The 20,325-nt window shown below is 42.3% G+C and overlaps 1 long non-coding RNA gene across 1 annotated transcript in view; it reads left to right on the top strand.

Annotated features, from left to right (window-relative positions):
• LOC142070750 (uncharacterized) overlaps positions 1–20,325 on the top strand; it is a 137,205-nt gene that overhangs the window by 73,756 nt on the left and 43,124 nt on the right. The gene's annotated exons all lie outside the window — the stretch shown is intronic.

Raw genomic sequence — 20,325 nt, 5'->3', positions numbered from 1 at the left:
TATTGTAAGATATTTTCTGGAAACAGTTTAGATTTCATTTTTTGCCATCACATTCATACAAAGTAATTTCATGTGCATATATAGTCCTAGTTGTATAAGGTGCCTTCAAATCCTTCTCTAGCTTATTTAATGTCTTTGTATCAGCGCTTTTGATCAGGGATTTGGGGCACTCTGCTCCCCTGCAGAAACAGACTGAGCAATCTGAATGGACTGCTTGTGTACTGAAGTACTTCTCAAGATGAATAAGGATATTGTAATATGGCTAATCAGTGTCCTATCCCCCTACAAAATATTCCCAGACAAACTGAATTAAGACAAAGTTAAGTCTGAGAGCACAAATCAATAAGTTAAAAAAAAATGACAGGGATGATGTAATTATCCCCAAAGCAAGCATTATAGACCCAGGAAATTCAGTTTTTAGTGTATACTTAAAAGCAATGCAAATGTTTTAAGATCACACATACAGTTAAGGAATTCGAACAGTCTTAATTCTACCCTGTTATACCATACTATAACTACATAATTATGATTACAGCATTTTAGTGTTGCTGATCTATATTAGATTAAAATTGATTTTTAAAGACCTATTAGATTTTTTTTTCATATTTTTCTCCCCTCTTGCCATCACTACAGGGCAGAGTTAGATTTGCAGAGGCTGTGCTCTATTTTTGATACAACACAAAAATTGAATCCCTGTTTTTAAGTGCAAAAAAAAAAAACCACCACTCAGCCTTAACTATGGAATTGTAACCTGTGCCTCTGTAAAACTACTTTTGATGCGGTTGAGCTTCCACATGTGAATTTAAAACTGAACTAGCACCTCTTCTGGTTGGCTTGGCATTGTCTCTCCCTACCCAACATCACCCTGATTTTAGAGTTGTTCTGGGCCCAAGGTAGACTGTGGTTTCCAGGAAGCTTCTGCTGCTGTTCCCATGCTCCAACAGACTCAATCCTCTGGTGACCCGCAACCTAGGGAGTGAATCTGGCACATTTAAATATGCACAAGGACACTGAATTCATATTTTGTATTACCGCATATGCTGATATGTTAAATGTCTTAATAAAGTATGCAGGGCAAATTCTGCCCTAAATGACATGCATGAAATGCCATTAAATCAGTGGGGAAGTCTGAGTAAACAGTGAAAGTAAAATGTGATGTATGTACAGGGGCATGATCCTGGCCACAAGTAAGCAGGGTTTGGAACCAAGCCAAACTGGCTCTCCTTAACTAGCCTGCAGTGTATAGCAACATGTCGTGATCTAGATAAATGCATGTTTCTATTAAAATATATCTAAAACATCACACACACCAGTGCAACAAGGAGTGGAAATCATATTACTATTTCTAAATCAAATTTCTTTATTGAAGTCAAAAGCTGCAGATGGCTTAAAATGTGATTATACAACAGTATAATACTGGATTTACCATAGTTTTCTGTGCAGTCATATATAACAGATGAGACCACTGTCACAGCCCCTGGGTCCTCTGGAATCATTTACCAGTGCCTTGAGTGCACACCTTTCAAGTGGCAATCCCATTCCACCTTGTCTTTTTGGGGTGGGATCCCATTGTGACCCAAGAACCCCTCAATGCCAGAGTTTGAATTAAAACAGAAATTCAAACCGGTTTTATATCAGACAAAAGCTGTTCATTCACCTGTCTCTCCTGTATGTAAATTAAGCAGTATAAACCAACACAATGCAAAGTCATTTTCATATGAAGTCAATGAGGGGGATGTGAAAACAATAGGAAGGCCGCACATCATAGAATTAGTTACATGGAGGTTATCTGGACTCTGAGATACAGACAATGAACTTTGGGAAATATAAAGAGAAGGGAAGGAAGACACCCTTTTATCCTGCACCTAGGGTGTAATTGGGCAGTGTGATTATGTTCATGAAAACTGGATCTCAACCAGGTTTGATAGAAAACACTGCAAAGGACATTTGGGGTGAGATCTGACTTCTTTAGACAGAAGGGAAATCTATTAAGCTAAGTTTAGTCTCAAGAAATAGTTATTGTTTTATATGTAGCCCTGTTTCCATTAGCCTCTCTCACTAGCTCTTGAATCTTGAACTTCTGATGATAAATTTATTGTTATTTTCACTATAAACATATCTCAGCACTGTGGTGTTACAAGGAATGGATTCTGAGTGGAATCATTCAGGCTGGTGTGTACACTGTTCCCCCTAAGGGCAGCAGACCTGGTATTTCTGTGAGTGTTCAGTGGATATAGGTTTGGACACTACAGGCTCACACTTCAAAGGGGCTTGGAGAATGGGGTACACCTATTGTTAACCTGCACAGCAAATTAAGGGCTGGCATAGCCCAGAGGAGATTGTTTGGGCAGCTCACAGACTGGTGGTGTCAGGGAGCTGACACCCAGTTAAACTCAAGCAAATCTTCCTCTTGCTGGAGGCAGGGGGGGTTACAAGGTGCCTCTCAGTCCCGGATACCCCGAGAACTATCACACCTAAAGTCCAACCACTCCTCAACTGGATCTCCAGGTTACTCCTCCTTAGCTTCCAGCTATGTGACCTAGCAGCTTGGACCCTGCCAGAGTTCTCTTTCAGCAGCCTATGGTCAGTAATTCAGTTACACAGAAGCAGTTTCTCCGGAACAAGCTGATTTATTTGCTCAAACAGTGGGCAGAGCTTAGAGAAGTAGATTTAAAAATAACAGAGACTTATACTCTTGTTGTTTTACCTATGCTTGGCATTCTCCTCAAGTGCCTGCCTAGACAGGATTTAGCCTTGGTGTCCCCTGTTCTCTCTGGGCACCACAGTACAGCTTGCTCGCTGCAGACCCTGGCTGTCGAGTCAGTCTGTGCATGTCAGCTTCCAGCATTCTGACTCTCTGTCCCTCTGTCAGATTCCAGCTGAACTGACAACTCCCCCTGTTGCCTTTGTGACAGGGCATCTTTTTAATCCTTCAGAGATTCTGCATCTCAGACCTAGTTTTGAGAAGAGAAAAACATCCTTATTTGGATAGTACCACCCAGGTAGGTCCTTCCACAACTGATGGCCCAGCCATTGTTGCCTTAACTTCTTTGAAGCAAGTAGCTGAGAGGCTGTCTTATCTGTGTCCTTGTTTTACCCGTGCTGTGTTCCTTAACAACCCCACTTGATAGCCTCCTTTGGTTTAACTCTATGCATTCGGACAAGAAGTAATATGTAACTGAACTGGGAAAGTATGTCATACCTAATATTCATAAAAATAATAGACGTTCTCAATTTGTTACAACCACTATAATCGTTTTACCTGAACACCTGTACAACACAGGTCATAAAATTTCACCTTTTTACAGACATACAGCAGAATTCAACTCTGGTGTAATTCCACTGACTTCACTGTATTTACACCAGGCATGAATATGACCTACTAGCACAAAACAATTGGGCCTGATCTTTATGTCATTTACACCAGTGTAAATGAGGAGCATATCTGGGTCTGTCTATACTTCAAGCTGGAGGTCTGCCCAGCTCAAGGAGACATACTCGCACTAGCTTTCATCAAGTGAGCATGCTAAAATGAATGTGGAGCTGCTGCAGCTCAAGTGGTGTAGATGGGCTAACCACCCCAATTACCTGCCTGGGGTCTCAGAGCGGGGGTACATGGTCGGGGCACCTAGCCCCTCCCACTGATCATGCTGTGGAAAAAGCTAATGTACTCAATGCTTTTTTTGCCTCTGTCTTCACGAACAAGGTCAGCTCCCAGACTACTGCACCGGGCAGCACAGCATGGGGAGGAGGTGACCAGCCCTCTGTGGAGAAAGAAGTGGTTCGGGACTATTTAGAAAAGCTGGACATGCACAAGTCTATGAGGCCGGATGCGTTGCATCCAAGAGTGCTAACGGAGTTGGCGGATGTGATTACAGAGCCGTTGGCCATTATCTTTGAAAACTCATGGCAATCGGGGGAAGTCCCGGAAGACTGGAAAAAGGCTAATGTAGTACCCATCTTTAAAAAAGGGAAGAAGGAGGATCCTGGGAACTACAGGCCAGTCAGCCTCATCTCAGTCCCTGGAAAAATCATGGAGCAGGTCCTCAAGGAATCAATTCTGAAGCACTTAGAGGAGAGGAAAGTGGTCAGGAACAGTCAGCATGGATTCACCAAGAGCAAGTCATGCTTGACTAATCTAATTGCCTTCTATGACGAGATAACTGGCTCTGTGGATGAGGGGAAAGTGGTGGACATGTTGCTTGACTTTAGCAAAGCTTTTGACACTGTCTCCCACAGTATTCTTGCCAGCAAGTTAAAGAAGTATGGGCTGGATGAATGGACTATAAGATGGATAGAAAGTTGTCTAGATTGTCGGGCTCAACGGGTAGTGATCAATGGCTCCATGTCTAGTTGGCAGCCGGTATCAAGTGGAGTGCCCCAAGAGTCGGTCCTGGGGCCGGTTTTGTTCAATATCTTCATAAATGATCTGAAGGATGGTGTGGATTGCACCCTCAGTAAGTTTGGAGATGACACTAAACTGGGAGGAGAGGTAGATATGCTGGAGGGTAGGGATAGGATACAGTGGGACCTAGACAAATTGGAGGATTGGGCCAAAAGAAATCTGATGAGTTCAACAAGGACAAGTGCAGAGTCCTGGACTTAGGACGGAAGAATTGCATGCACCGCTACAGATTAGGGACCGAATGGCTCGGCAGCAGTTCTGCAGAAAAGGACATAGGGGTTACAGTGGACAAGAAGCTGGATATGAGTCAACAGTGTGCCGTTGTTGCCAAGAAGGCCAAAGGCATTTTGGGATGTATAAGTAGGGGCATTGCCAGCAGATCGAGGGACGCGATCATTCCCCTCTATTTGACACTGGAGAGGCCTCATCTGGAGTACTGTGTCCAATTTTTGGGCCCCACACTACAAGAAGGATGTGGAAAAAATGGAAAAAGTCCAGCGGAGGGCAACAAAAATGATTAGGGGACTGGAACACATAAGTTATGAGGAGAGGCTGAGGGAACTGGGGATGTTTAGTCTGCAGAAGAGAAGAATGAGGGGGGATTTGATAGCTGCTTTCAACTAGCTGAAAGGGGGTTCCAAAGAGGATGGATCTAGACTGTTCTCAGTGGTAGCAGATGACAGAACAAGGAGTAATGGTCTCAAGTTGCAGTGGGGGAGGTTTAGGTTGGATATTAGGAAAAACTTTTTCACTAGGAGGGTGGTGAAACACTGGAATGCGTTACCTAGGGAGGAAGTGGAATCTCCTTCCTTAGAAGTTTTTAAGGTCAGGCTTGACAAAGCCCTGGCTGGGATGATTTAGTTGGGGATTGGTCCCGCTTTGAGCAGGGGGTTGGACTAGATGACCTCTTGAGGCCCCTTCCAACCCTGATATTCTATGATTCTATGCTGCAGAAGGTGCACTTTATTTTAGTGCAAGTCTGTCTCCTCAAGCAGGGAGTCAGACCCCAGCTCCAAATATAGACATACCTTCTGCTGAAGTCAGTAGTTACAGTAGTGTAGAACTAGTGTATATTAGATCAGAATAAGGTCCTCTCTCTCTACGCAGCTAAGAGAAATCCTGCAACCATTGAAGTCAATATCAAAATGCCCATTTACTTCAAAGATATAAGGATCAAGTCATTAAAAGAAGAAAGATACCAAAAACAAGAACTTGGACTCTTTCTCCATTAGTCAGCAAAGCTGGACTAATCCTGTCATTTATAATAAATTAATAGCCCCCTATGTCCTCAATTAATGTAACCATGTGTATCTATACTATACACTATATTAATCATGCTACTTGGGCATGTCGGGTTGGAGGAGGGGGTAGTATGCTTACTCCATACACATGACAAAAGCCATAGGGAAAATTTAATGTTCTGAAAGTATTGCTTTGCATGGGGTGTATTTGTTTTATGATAAAATGGCATTTTGGAAAGTCTAACTCTAGCAGGAATGTTACTCCTAATCCCCTTCATATAGTATCAGTGCTGGTAGTAAATCCTGTCAGTATATACAGGACTCACTGGATTTCAGTACATTTCTTTGCTGCAAACTCTAATCTGAGAACGGTTTCTTACAGAAGCCTCTCTGAGGCTCTGTCAAATCAAATAAGAATCTTTGTACAAAATTGTAACTAAACAATGTTTAGTTACAATGTAATGTAACTAACTAACTATCTTCTGGTAGCAAAAATGCTAAGATACTTTCAAGGCCTCCGGTGTCTCCTAATGGTCTTGGGAATCATAGAGAAGTTATTTTAGGAAAATCTCCCCCCTCCCACTATTACAGGATATTTTTGTGATGTATTTCATAATGTGCATGAGATTATAGAGCCCCAAGGGACGATTTGTCATCCATAGGGTGAAAATGTACAGCCCAAATTGGGGAAAAGCCAATAAAGATGCCTTGAGACCACATAGCATGCAGCTTTGAGCAGAAACACAATGGCCTGCCAGAGCCAATAATCTGGAGCCTGATTAAACTCAATTGCAAAACTCCCATTGACTTCACTGGGTGATTCAATATCAGACCCTTGGTGTAGCCATCACAAGTGAAAATAGAACAAAAGTCTGCTAGCTAGCTTGCAGTGTGGAAGCCAAATCCTGCCTACCTTAATCGTGTGACTTGTCCCATTTAAGTGACTAGGACTACTCAGGTAAGCAAGGAATGCAGGCTTTGGTCTTTTATTTTGGTCAAAGCCCTGAATCCAATGTGGCACATTATGCATATGTTATGTGGCAGGAACCTGGATTCATACAGCACCATTCAAGCCTTCTCCCACTGAGTTGTGTGGCAAATTGCCAGCACCACTATGATGGGTCTCACACTTTCTTTTCATGGGAGGGGTTTCAGGGCACCATTTCTTGCCTCTGAACTGGGGTATTAACTGCCCCACTAGTGTCCTGGAGGAGGGGAATGGAGAGGGAGGGACCCAGCCCCCCCCCCCCCACTCTGGGTCCCAGCCCAGGGGCCCTAGGGATAGCGGTAAACCACTTGAACTAGCGGTTCCTTCCCCTGGACTACTTCCCTCTCCTGCCCTTCAGCTTGTGGGGCTTCCTGCCCTCCCTCTGCACAAACCAGGTGTCCCTTTACCTAGGGTCTTCGTCTTCTTAGCCCACCACAGCACTTCTCCAAACTCGCCTCTGCTTTCCTCCAAACTGCTCTCTTCTCTAACACCAATCCACTCTACTTCAACTCCTTCTCTTGTCTGATTGAAGCAGGGGGGTTTTATCATGTGACTGGCTTTGGGTTCTTTAATTGGCTTTGTGCTTTAACTAATCTATAGTCAACTTTCTTCCCTCTACATGGAATAAGGCCCCCTTCTAACACTCCCTTCTAATGCTCTCCTGCTGCCCGCTGGCCATGCTGTATCACAGTGTGAACACAAGATGAGACACAGAGCAGGAGTTCAAAAGAGGAAAACTGTTTAGTGTGCTGGGAAATTATATGTAAGGACTCCATGTTTCTGAAACTAAACTAGATCTCTATTCAGATAGCTGTTTACAGAGGTGCTGCAAATGCAGTTTACATTCAAGCCGTGTGCACACAGACTGGCATTCTGATGCTTCCTCCAATCTGTGCTGCTTGTTCTTCCCAAGGTCAGGTTGGGATTTCATGAGGTGGTTGTTAGTCACCATACTCTTTATACACCTTGCACTGCTCCATGTATGCACTCAATTGGGAATTCATGCCTGACATTTCTCAGGCCTGCCTCTATACCCAGGTGTGAAGCGTGTATCCATCTCATTTCTGTCAGCTCTTAAAGTTGCTGGGATTACTATTCAGTCACCTTTACACAACAATCCCACCTTTCACACACACCTCATCCCTCCTCTAGTAGTAGGGGATAATGTCCTGTAGCACTTGTACCTTTTGATCTGGCCAGCCCTGGGGTGAGAATTTGTTCTATTGCCTGGAGTCCTTCACCCTGTTTGATGCTTTGTTGGGTTGACTGGAGCCTCCCATCACAGGCTCTGTCTACTCTATGAGTAAGGGGGTGATTCCCCTGCTCGTGGACACATACTCAAGCTAGCTCAGTGAGAGCTGGCGTACATATGAATAGCAGAGAAGCCATGATAGAATGGGCAGTGGCAGCAGAGACATGGATGAGCTCTATCAAGTACGTACCCACGGTTTTCAGGGGAGTCTGTACTCTGCATGGCTCAGCCGTGTCTTTGCTGCCACTACCCATGCTACCGTGGTTACACCACTGTTTATAAGTGAGCTAGTTCTCATCCAGCTAACACGAGTATGTGTACATGCACAGGGGAATCACACCCCTCACTCGTCGTGTAGGCATGGCCAGAAATACAAAGGTATTGTAGCATGCTGTTACACTGTGTGGTGCTCTGGAAGGGCTGCTCTGCCCAGTGACCTGCCACCAGTAGTGACTTTCCTGGGCAGGGCCTTAGCCTCACATCATAGTGACACAGTCTCAATAACTTATTTTGTGGTCATTTGTGGTTTCTTTATGATGTTTCCTAATGACTTGTGATCAGACTGCATGTCTACTGGTAAACACTTTTGCCCTGGATAAATCAGATAATATATCCTCAATCACTGGTAATGGGTAGTGTCTTCTTTTTAATGCTCAGTTTAGTTGTTTTGGATCAGTGCGGATCCTCAGTTTACCTGAAGGTTTTCTCACCACTACTAGACTGCTGATTCACTCTGTAGTAGTTTCAAGGGGTATAATGATGCCTCTTCTTTGCAGGACACTTTTCTCCTGTGGCTTCACCCGGGCTACTGGATCTCTGCATTTTAGAAGTCCCACAGGATGCATGTGGGGGTCTTTGTCTAACTTCAGCTTGCCCTTTAAGTGCCCATCTCCTTTAAATATGTCCTTATATTCTGTTCAAATGTTGGACAGAACTTTTGGTGTCTGTTCTCCCTCCATTTTCATGTTGAGGATAGGCTGGTGTTTTACTATGATCAGATCCATGGCTTGCACTGTCCTACCTCCCAGCAGCAGCTGGTACACTTAAATCTCAACTACTATAATCTCCATACAATAATAACTCTTTTTCCTCTGGGTTACTTATCGACAGCCTGCCTTCACCCACTGGCCTCATAATGGTTTTATTTTCCATCATCAGCACCTGGCCACAGTTCTCCAGACTAATATGCTATTTATCAGTGTTTCTGGGTTTACAGTGCAGATAGCTCCGTAATCCAGATCCAATCAAATTGTTTTTGTAGCTTATAACATAGTTGCAAATATGGCAGTTGAATATGTGACAGTCTTCTTTTGCTGTGAGTATACACTGGAAGTCTTTGAATCTGCTAAAATCAAACTGCAGCTACCCTTGTCCTCATTGGAAGTCTTTACATCCTTAATCACAGTCTATATTGCTGCTTTTTTTTCCTTTCTGGGGTAGCTGCAACATGGGAACATAAAGTGGTTCCATTTCCCACACATCTTGATCTATTGCTCATAGGCTGGACACTTTTCTTTCTGCCTTCTGTTTTGCTTTCCCCTGTAGATACATTAGACCATAATGCATGCATTGTTGGTTAATCTGTCTGTCCTGCTTCCTGGATTCCATTAGCTTGAGTCTGTGTATTTGTTCTCCATTTTAGGCTGCAATTATTTTGAACCTTTCCTTGGATAGTTCAACTGCTGAGTCTATTTGGATCCATTCTCTAGGGTTAGATCTGTTCGTGTCAACAATCTCCTGTAAGCTGGAATCATGTTTTCCACAAACCAGAGAATTTTGACTGTCTCCAAAGTTACTTATGGATGCCAGAGTAGATCTGAGCAAATAATGGATTTTTCAGTTTGCTGGCAAGTTAGCTAGGTACTAATGCAGGATGTGGGAGACCCAAGTTCAAGTCCATGTTCTAATGACTAATTATTTATAAGAAGTTGAGCCACTTAAAGAGGAAAGATTGAGAAAGCCCCATAACACAGTGTCCTTTAGCCAAAGCTCTTCAGTTTTGGTTTTTATTTTGTCTAAAATTCCCTTGGAATGTATCAGTGTATATTACAGAAATGGGGGGAGGGGGAAATCTGGTGAAAGTTAGTGGGAAAAAAATCAGTTTTCTGGGTAAATATTGGGATTAATATTGGGAGATGGAGAACAGGGGACAAAAGCTACAAATAGAGAAAGGTATTGGCCAAGAAGGCCAAAGGCATTTTGGGATGTATATATGTAGGGGCATTGCCAGCAGATCGAGGGACGTGATCGTTCCCCTCTATTCAACATTGGTGAGGCCTCATCTGGAGTACTGTGTCCAGTTTTGGGCCCCACATTACAAGAAGGATGTGGAAAAATTGGAAAGAGTCCAGCGGAGGGCAACAAAAATGATTAGGGGACTGGAACACATGAGTTATGAGGAGAGGCTGAGGGAACTGGGATTGTTTAGTCTGCGGAAGAGATGAATGAGGGGGGATTTGATAGCTGCTTTCAACTAGCTGAAAGCGGGTTCCAAAGAGGATGGATCTAGACTGTTCTCAGTGGCAGCAGATGACAGAACAAGGAGTAATGGTCTCAAGTTGCAGTGGGGGAGGTTTAGGTTGGATATTAGGAAAAACTTTTTCACTAGGAGGGTGGTGAAACACTGGAATGCGTTACCTAGGGAGGAGGTGGAATCTCCTTCCTTAGAGGTTTTTAAGGTCAGGCTTGACAAAGCCCTGGCTGGGATGATTTAGTTGGAGATTGGTCCTGCTTTGAGCAGTGGGTTGGACTAGATGACCTCCTGAGGTCCCTTCCAACCCTGATATTCTATGATTCTAGGTAAAATTTTTTTAATACTGTGGTCTGTTTAATAAACTGTACATTAACAGTGTATACATATGCACATGTATCTTCTGCTATATTGCCTTCCTTTAACACACAGCCTTGCATTTACACTTAGACTAATTCATTATTAACATAAACATATCTGCCTAAATTAATGTACTGGGTTTTCATCAGTATTTTCCTGTACTAGAGAGGTCCAAAATTCAGGTAAAAATTGGTATAAACCAAATAGCTTTTGTAAAGCCTGGGAATTGGTAAAAATCGGTAAAAGCTGAAAACAGAGGGGCTTACCTGCAGCTCATTGGCTAGGGGTAGGGCAATGTAGATGATCCCAGTTCCCATTCCTTCTCCACATCAGATAGGGTGAGGGGGGAATGAAACTAGGGTCTCCCACATCCCAGATGAGTACTCTAACCCCTGGCTAAAGGTTATAAGGGAGGCACATCCTCCTCTGACCATTTTGTTAACCTTTTTGCTTGCTTTTGTCAAAATACTTGAAAGTTTAAATGAAATTATCAAAATCTTTCAATTTTTTTCAATCCAGTCTAAACTATATGGTGAACTTGACATGAATGTCCAAATAACTTCATTTTTCAGTGAATAAACTATTTGTCTAATAATTTTCACCTAGCTCTATGCCAGAGGTCTTAGTTGGGTAACATAAGTCTCTATTTCCTCTTCTGTATTTTTGCCTGAAAACAAGAAGCAGTATCTCTCTACAGCCTCATTCTGTCTGGGGTCAGAGTACTGATCACACATCTTTATCAGCTTTTCCAATGTTGCAAGCATTATTCCTGGCAACAGTATCTCACTCACTCCTTCTTCTTTCCCAGCAATGAGACGGTAAAAAAGCTTTAATTTGTTCTCTTTATCCCCCATGGCCAGCTCTGTGTATAGACTCAATTCTTCATTCACTGTTTCCATACTTGCGCAAGGATTTTTGTCTGGAAATTCAGCATTTCTAGTTATTTGAATCTGTCCATGCTGTCTCTTTGCTCTGTTTCTAGTTGCTGGGTTTTTTTCCTGTTAATCATAGTCATCTCCTTTCTGTGGGTCTCACTAAACTGACCACTGCTACCCTGTTTCATGTTTCATGTCCCATTTGCTGGCTAATGCCATGAAAGGGCTACTTGTTTCAAAACGAAACTGTCTCTTTGTAAGAACTATTTACAGGGATACAGAGCCTCCTGATACCTCCTCCAAATGCCTCCCAGCTACAACCTGGGCTCCTCCCTCCAAGTGCCATGCATATTGCAATGCAGACCAGTAGATTACAGTACCCTACTGTCTTGTTTGATACAAAAGTTGCATTTGATTTGTTGACAAATTATTGACTCAGGAAGGCTTATGTGAAAAATAGGTCACCTCAGAACAGACATGTGGACCCAGATCCACAACGAACCACTGATACTGAGCTTAGTTTCAGTGCACTCCCAGAATCAGCTTGGCGAGGGAGAAGGGGATTCTGGATGGCAGCTTCATCCAGCAGGATAGCACATTATACATGGAAGTTTCCAGAAACTACATAGAATGTCTAATCTGTTAAATAAAATTAAGGAGCTAATGGGTGATGGCTGACCTGCTGATTCTTTCTGATTCCTGTGTTCATGATTGAGACCAATATGGTGTGTGGGGTTGCTCTTTTTGCTGGCCTGTGATGGGGTGTCTACGCTACACAAGGCTTGAGTAGAGACAAAGGGCCAGTTAACCCATGACAGCTTCACCTGGAGGAGAATCAGGGCTGTTAAGCTTTTAACTGATGATGAAGCCCAGCTAGGTAAGGGGCAGGCTAAGCTTCTATGAACCCAGGAAGTAGAAAGTAAGAAGGAGGCTACAGTGTGAAGGCCTGAAGTCAATCTCTGGACTTAGAGAAGGAAAGGAGGAAACCAGGGGTAGAACAGAACCAACTTGTGTTGGTCCAATAAGAGATAAGCTTGTCTCTTTCACCAACAGCAGCTGGTCCAATAAAAGATACTACTTCAGCCACCTTGTCTCTTTTGAGTGGTTTCCATCTCAGCTGTAAATGGCAGTAAGTTTTTTGCATGGAATTTCCTCCTCTTTGTAAAATGGCATGAAGGATCAGAACTGGTTAAAACCTCAGTTTATAGCTCATCTTCAAACCATTAAAAATCTTTCCTAATATCAAGCTGGAGTATTAGTTAATTACCCTTTTATTTGGAAACATGTCATCTGATGAACAATCAGCATCATTTCCTATAACACCTGACTCAGTCTCACAAGTCATGGCCCAACTCCACTTATGAGTTCTGACAGAAGCACATCACAAGGTTTTATGGCTACTTGTATACAAGGCAGTAAAATGCATCTACATAAGGCCTCGATTCCAGTATTGCCAAATCCAAGTGTGCAAGAATCATGAGTCAGGCATCAAAAAATTATGACATTGTCTTAAAAATCATGAGATTAAAGAGAATGGGAGTTTGTCTTCTGGCTTTTGAGCCTTTTTAGAGTGCATTCTGTTCACATTTCCAAGCTTGTTCTCTGTAACCATGAGGGCTAGGAAACTAAGATTTTTATGTAATCAAATGGAACCAGGAAATGGCGTGTTAAGAATGCACCAAATACCACAAGATTCATGATAAAATTATGGGAGATGACAACACTGCAGTTCAGAAAGGTACTTAATCCAAGTGCTTAAAGTTAAGTATGTGCTTAAGTACCTTTCCAAATGGAACTTAAAGCAATAAAACATAGACACTCACAGCCAAGTGGAATCAGCCATACCTTATGTCAAGGTTCCTTCCCCACTCTGAACTCTAGGGTACAGATGTGGGGACCTGCATGAAAACCTCCTAAGCTTACTTTTACCAGCTTAGGTTAAAACTTCCCCAAGGTACAAATTAATTTTAACCTTCGCCCTTGGATTTCCACTGCCACCACCAAACTTTATCTGGGTTCCTGAAAAAACGGAGTTTGGACACATCTTTCCCCCCAAAATCCTCCCAACCCTTGCACCCCACTTCCTGGGAAAGGTTTGGTAAAAATCCTCACCAATTTGCATAGGTGACCACAGACCCAAACCCTTGGATCTTAGAACAATGAAAAAGCGTTCAGTTTCCTTACAAGAAGACTTTTAATAGAAGTAAAAAGAAAAGAATCATCTCTGTAAAATCAGGATGGTGAATACCTTACAGGGTAATTAGATTCAAAACATAGAGAATCCCTCTAGACAAAACCTTAAGTTACAAAAAAGACACACAGACAGGAATATTCATTCTATTCAGCACAGCTATTTTCTCAGCCATTTAAAGAAATCATAATCTAACACATACCTAGCTAGATTACTTACTAAATTCTAAGACTCCATTCCTGTTCTGTCCCCGGCAAAAGCATCAGACAGACAGACAGAGACCCTTTGTTTTTCTCCCTCCTCCCAGCTTTTGAAAGTATCTTGTTTCCTCATTGGTCATTTTGGTCAGGTGCCAGCAAGGTTACCTTTAGCTTCTTAACCCTTTACAGATGAGAGGATTTTTCCTCTGGCCAGGAGGGATTTCAAAGGGGTTTACCCTTCCCTTTATATTTATGACACCTTATAAAACTGTATACAATTTAAGGTGCCTCATACAAATATTGGAATCCAAATCTTTGAGTGAAATCAAATATATTTTATTTTAAAATCAATCTCATCTGATGTTAAATTGTGCCTATAAGGTCACTGACGGTAGTTATAATTGAATTCTAAGTCATCTCATTTGATATGCTTAGTTTCCTTTCACACTCGTCTATCTGTCAACTGGAATGCTCATGAGACAGCTTATAATTCAATAATTTGTACTTCAGAGTCACATAAAAGTATTGCTTAAAAAGAGTTTAAATAGCACAGTAGAGAAAAACAGCTCAAAAATATTTTATTAATAAAGCTGGAAATATTTATGTCAAGATTCATTACAAAATTCCTTTTGCTTTTCATCATGGTACTATGAGACCGATTAGTTTCTCCTTAAATTCTTTGGTACCAAACTAAAACATACCTGCTAAACATATTGAGCCAAATTCATCCCTGCTGTAACTCCACTGAGGTCAATGGAGTTACCCCGAGGATGAATTTAGTCCATTAGTACCTATAATTTAGAGCTGTAATTCAAATGTGTCAGGGTTGTAGGAACTAGTAGTATTTTGAATGGAAATGTTTGTTTTATATGAAAGGTCTTTCCTTATGCTCAAGTTAAATGGAAATAATCAGTCATTTTACTTTTAATAATATATAATGTCTCAAGTCAGTTTTAGTTAGAGAATGCATAGTATTACTCCATCTAACTCTTATCACCAAAGGGATTTTTACACTCAGAAATAAAGCCTTAAGTGGGATTGCTTAAACACTTGCCAAGATGTTACTCCAGACAATCTTCTTGTCAACATTTATGACTTAGAAAAATTAAGAGTTCAGAATAAACTGTATCCGTCTTTTTGTATCTCTTTTAGAGTGTAGGCTTTTGTGGGCAGAAACTCACTTCATTTGGTTGTCTCCTTTGGAAGTGCTTTTCAAATAAATAAATGAAGTACGAATGAGAAATATTAACATTTCAGGGCCAGATTTAACGGAAGAATCTCTTTAATTTGTTTTGCTCTGGAAACCCTCAAAATGATTTATGTGGGGGAATAGTTTGTATAAATTTGCACGGGCATCCACAGATATACGGGCATCCATAACTGAGTGAAATTGTCAGTGAATTTCGTTCTTAGAAGTCAGTTCAGAAAGATACTTTCAATCGTGACATGAATGCTCTTTAAAAGTGGTCCCCAAATTTTCAGGATTGTGCCCTCCCTTGCCCCTCTCTGTGCATGTGCCCCCCCCCAGCCATGGCTGGGAGAGGGGCTGTGGCTTGGGGGGGAGGGGTGGGGGGAACACGTGGACAGGGGCAAGGGGCCAGGAGTAAACCTGAGTGGCGCTCCCTCCCCACCCCCAGTGGGAGCTGCCCGGGCCCCAGAGTCTCTCCCCCCAAAACGGTCCTCCCTGGGGACCTCTGCTTTTGAGAGTAACCCCAAAATATTATCATTTAATATTTATTTATGGTGGGCCCACATTGTGCTAGACATCTTCCAGACATTCAAAAAGGGATGATTCCTACCCTGAGGAGCTCAAAGTCTAAGGGGAGGTAGACAAATAGAAGTTATGGGAAGGAAGCAAAAAATGGGGATTTTATGTTTGTCAGCTAGGTTCACTATAGGCAGTGTTGCAGGCTTGCAGATGAAATCAGGGAGGTTTTACTATGCATAAAGGGCTGTGTGGAAGAAGGCATGGAAGTGCCTCTATAAGTACGTTTACACTGCACACTTTTTATGGCTGTGTGTAGAGTATGTACATGACTAGCCCCCCTAGCATGGGCATAAACATAGGTGCTAAAACTAAGGGTGCGGACAGTGCTGCTGCACTCCCTAGCTTGAAGTGGTTTCCACTATATGCAGGGTTTAACAGTTTGGTTCAATGGCTCTCAGCACCCCCATTATAGACATTGTTCCAGCACACCTGGGTATAAATAGTAATGTAGATGGTGAGACACCACTTAGGTGAGTATATAATAAGAACATAAGAACGGCCATATTGGGTTAAACCAATGGTTCGTCTGGCCCAGGATCCTGTCTTCTAACAATGGCCAGTGCCAGATGCTTCATAGGGAATGAACAGAACATGGCAATTATTAAATGATCCATCCCCTGTCCAGTCCCAGTTTCTGGAAGTCAAAGCTTTAGGGACACCCAGAACATGGGGTTACATCACTGGGGTTACGTAGCCATTGATGGACCTATCCTCCCTGAATTTATCTAATTCATTTTTGAACCCAGTTATACTTTTGGCCTTCACAACATCTCCTGGCAATGAGTTTCACAGGTTGACTGTGCGCTGTGTGAAGAAATACTTCCTTTTGTTTTAAACCTGCCACCTATTAATTTCATCAGGTGGCCCCTAATTCTTGTGTTATGTGAAACGGTAAATAACACTTCCATATTCACTTTCTCTAAACCAATCACAATTTTATAAGCCTTTATCATATCCCCCTCTTAGTCATCTCTTTTTTTTTAGCTGCGTAGTCATAGTCTCTTTAATCTCTCCTCATATGGAAGCTGTTCCATGCCCCAATCAATTTTGTTGCCCTTCTCTGTATTTTTTCAAATTCTAATATATTGTTTTTGAGATGGGGTGGCCAGAACTGCACACAGTTTTCAAGGTGTGAGTGTACCACTGATTTATGTAGTGGCATTACGGTATTTTATGATCTATCCCGTTCCTAATGTTCAGTTAGCTTTTTTTGACTGCTGCTGCACATTGAGCATACGTTTTCAGACAACTATCCACAATGACTCCAAGATCTTTCTTGAGTGGTAACAGAATTTAGACCCTATCATTTTGTACATATAGTTGGGGTTATTTTTCCCAGTGTGTTTTACTTTGCATTTTGTCAACCTTGTAAAAACAGGCCTGAAACCTGTAGGTGTGTACTTGGATATGTGCCCTACAAAGCTCTCTGCAGCCCAAGCTGTGCATCTTCTAACTACATTGCTGTTTTTAGCAATAAAGTGTCTCACTGCCTCTCCACTGCTGTAGTCTTTCCCCACCATGGGGAAAGGCTTTGGGAGGGGGGAGGCAACGGGAAAAGGCTCCAGCAACTCCCTGTTGCAGGGAGCGACAGTGGCAGTGGGGAAAGGCTCCTTCATCAGGAAGGCAGTGAGGAAAACCTCTGCCAGCTCCCCACAGGTGAAGCCTTCCCTCACTGCCTCCCCCCGCCAGAGTCTTTCACTAACACATGTAGTTATACACCACAGTGTGGACACAGCCAGCTTTTCACTGTGGCATGTAGTTACACATAACCTATGTGCCACTGACAGTGATTGTGTAGATGTAGCCTATGAGAATTTGGACTAGACAAACCAGTTTAGATTACCTGCCCATCTCACTCTCCAACACTCTTTGAATCATCATTTGAACAAAACTTTCCTAATGTATGAAACTGTTTATCCCTTCAGTTTCTAACTGGGATAAAAAGCTGAAATGGTAGAAATCTCATGAGAAAGCCAGTACTCATGAAATTTCCAGCCCAATTTCTCAGACTCAGGTTTAAATATTTTGCCCACTCAAACTCCAGACCCTTTGAAATATAATTATTCGGGCTGTCAATTAATCACAGTTAACTCACGCGATTAACTCAAAAACATTAATCACAATTTAAAAAATTAATCACAATTAATCACACTTTTAACAATACAATACCAATTGAAATTTATTACATATTTTTGGATGTTCTTCTACATTTTCAATATCGATTTCAATTACAACACAGAATACAAAGTGCAGAGTGCTCACTTTGTATTATTATTTTTTATTAAAAATATAAGCACTGTAAAAATGATAAACAAAAGAAATAGTATTTTTCAATTCACCTCATACAAGTACTGAAGTGCAATCTCTTTATTTGTGAAAGTGTAACTTACAAATGCAGATTTTTTTTGGTTACATAATTGCACTCAACAACTAAACAGTGTAAAACTTTAGAGCCTACAAGTCCACTCAGTCTTACTTCTTATTCTGCCAATCGCTAAGACAAACAAGTTTGTTTACATTGACAGGAGATACTACTGACTGCTTCTTATTTACAATGTCACCCAAAAGTGAGAACAGGCATTTGCATGGCACTTTTGTAGCTGATGTTGCAAGGTACTTACATGCCAGATATGCTAAACATTCGTATACCCCTTCATGCTTCAGCCACCATTGCAGAGTACATGCTTCCATGTTGTTCTTTCTAAATATCATAATGGAGTGCGCTTAAAAATAAGCACTAATGGATTAAAATGAATTTTATAGGCTAACATTTCCCAGAACAATACAGATTTAAAAGTAAATTTTAATCCTAATGTGAGGAAGTTATGCATGTAAATCTTTGCAAAACAGGAGAAAGACACATCTTCCAGTATACAGAGTACTTCTCTTTAAGGGAAGATACAGAAAGTCTTAGGAACATTATTTAATTCCTCTTTATTCCAGAAGCCAGTCCTCTTGGAGTTGCTTGAGCTGATTTCAGTGTGAAAAATGCACAAACAGTAAGGAGAAAGTCTCTAAACTCTCACACAGAGACACCGACTTCCCCAGTTCCGGGGGGGAGGGGCGTGTGTGTGGAATTGAGGGTCTTTTGCTTGATCCCCACTCCACCCCTTCCCCCAAGCCCACATCCCTGCCCTGCCTCTTCCCACCCCACCTCCTCCCCTCGCCCAAAAGCCTCCTGCACTCGTCTGAACAGCTGATCGTGGCGGGCGGGAGTACTGGGAGGGAGTGGGAGGAAATAATCCATGGGGCTGCCAGTGGGTGCTGTGCACCCACTATTTTTTTTCCTGTGGGTGCTCCAGCCTCAGAGCACCCACAGAGCCAGCGCCTATGCTCTCACAGATGGTGGGCCTGTTAGTTAGAAAGAGAATGAATTAAGGGTGAATTCAAAAGACTAAAGGCTTGTCTACATGCTGTAAATCTGCAGCTCTATATCCTGCTGTGCATTAAACTGGCCTTGTGGACCCTGCTATGATGCACTAAATGTAATAGCAGGGTCTACACAGTGATTTAGTACATGGCAGGCTAGAGCACTAAGTTTCCATGTGGACAAACCCTGAGTATGAATAGACCTCCCATATTCAATACGTTCTTGTATCCTTTGATATCTTGTTCACTCCCCTTTTCTGGATCTTACCCTTCTTCCATCCTCTCAATCAAACCAGAGTGTCTTCCCATTTCTAATTCTACCTTTCCTTTTCCTGGCCAAGTGGGCCTGACGCTGGCAGGCCAGATGCCAGCTCTAGCCAAGACTACAGGCATTAGCTAAAAACCTACAATGTCATACCTGGAGACCAGACCAGGTCACCTGTATATTTGTTTTGCTCAAAATAGGTATTAGTCTTATAAGAATGTATTTAGACTGTAGACTATGAAATTCCTATTAGCTGCTGTCTGCATTAATCTCACTTGTAATGACTGTATTCCATGCCATCAGGAAATATGTAAGGTTTGCTTTATAACTTTGAAAATGTTTGCTCTGAACTTGTGAACCCAGGCATGGGAATCCCTCCTCTCCTCCCAATCCCATCCCATCCCATCCCATCCTGGAGGACTATCAAACTCTAAGTGGGCCATTGTAAGACAAAAGCTTTAATTGCCTCATCCATCCATGGAGCAGTACATGCATTGCTTTGAGTGCTGGAAGAGGGAAATAAAAATAGTTGATGTGAAGATTTTTCATCGTTTTTGCTGTTTGGGAGTCACTCTATCTGATTCTACTTTTATATAGACTAGTTACACCTAATTCATTGGACACCCATAAAGTTGCTGATTTAAACTGGTGGGAAAAAAGCAGAGTTCAGGCCATTGTGACTGGCTGGCTGTCTCTCTTTGAGCTTGTTTTAGGTGTCATGTCTGTACACCACCACCAAAGCAGGACCATGCCATAAAGGCACAACTGATCTGTAAAGACCAGATTGTGACCCATCTAATGTGTCTGTACAGGGGAATAGTATGGCATGAGGCCCTTCCTTTTCTCCTTGGGCTGGCTTCCCGTACTGGATGAATCAGCCTTTGTGGAGCCAGTATGTCCCCCTGCCCCATGCATGTGGGTGAGAAGAGGTGGGGAAAAGG

The sequence above is a fragment of the Caretta caretta genome, chromosome 2, assembly GCF_965140235.1.
Source record: "Caretta caretta isolate rCarCar2 chromosome 2, rCarCar1.hap1, whole genome shotgun sequence".
NCBI classification, from domain to species: Eukaryota; Metazoa; Chordata; order Testudines; family Cheloniidae; genus Caretta; species Caretta caretta.
The sequence above is the reverse complement of the archived record's forward strand: the minus strand, read 5'-3'. Positions and strand labels throughout refer to the sequence as shown.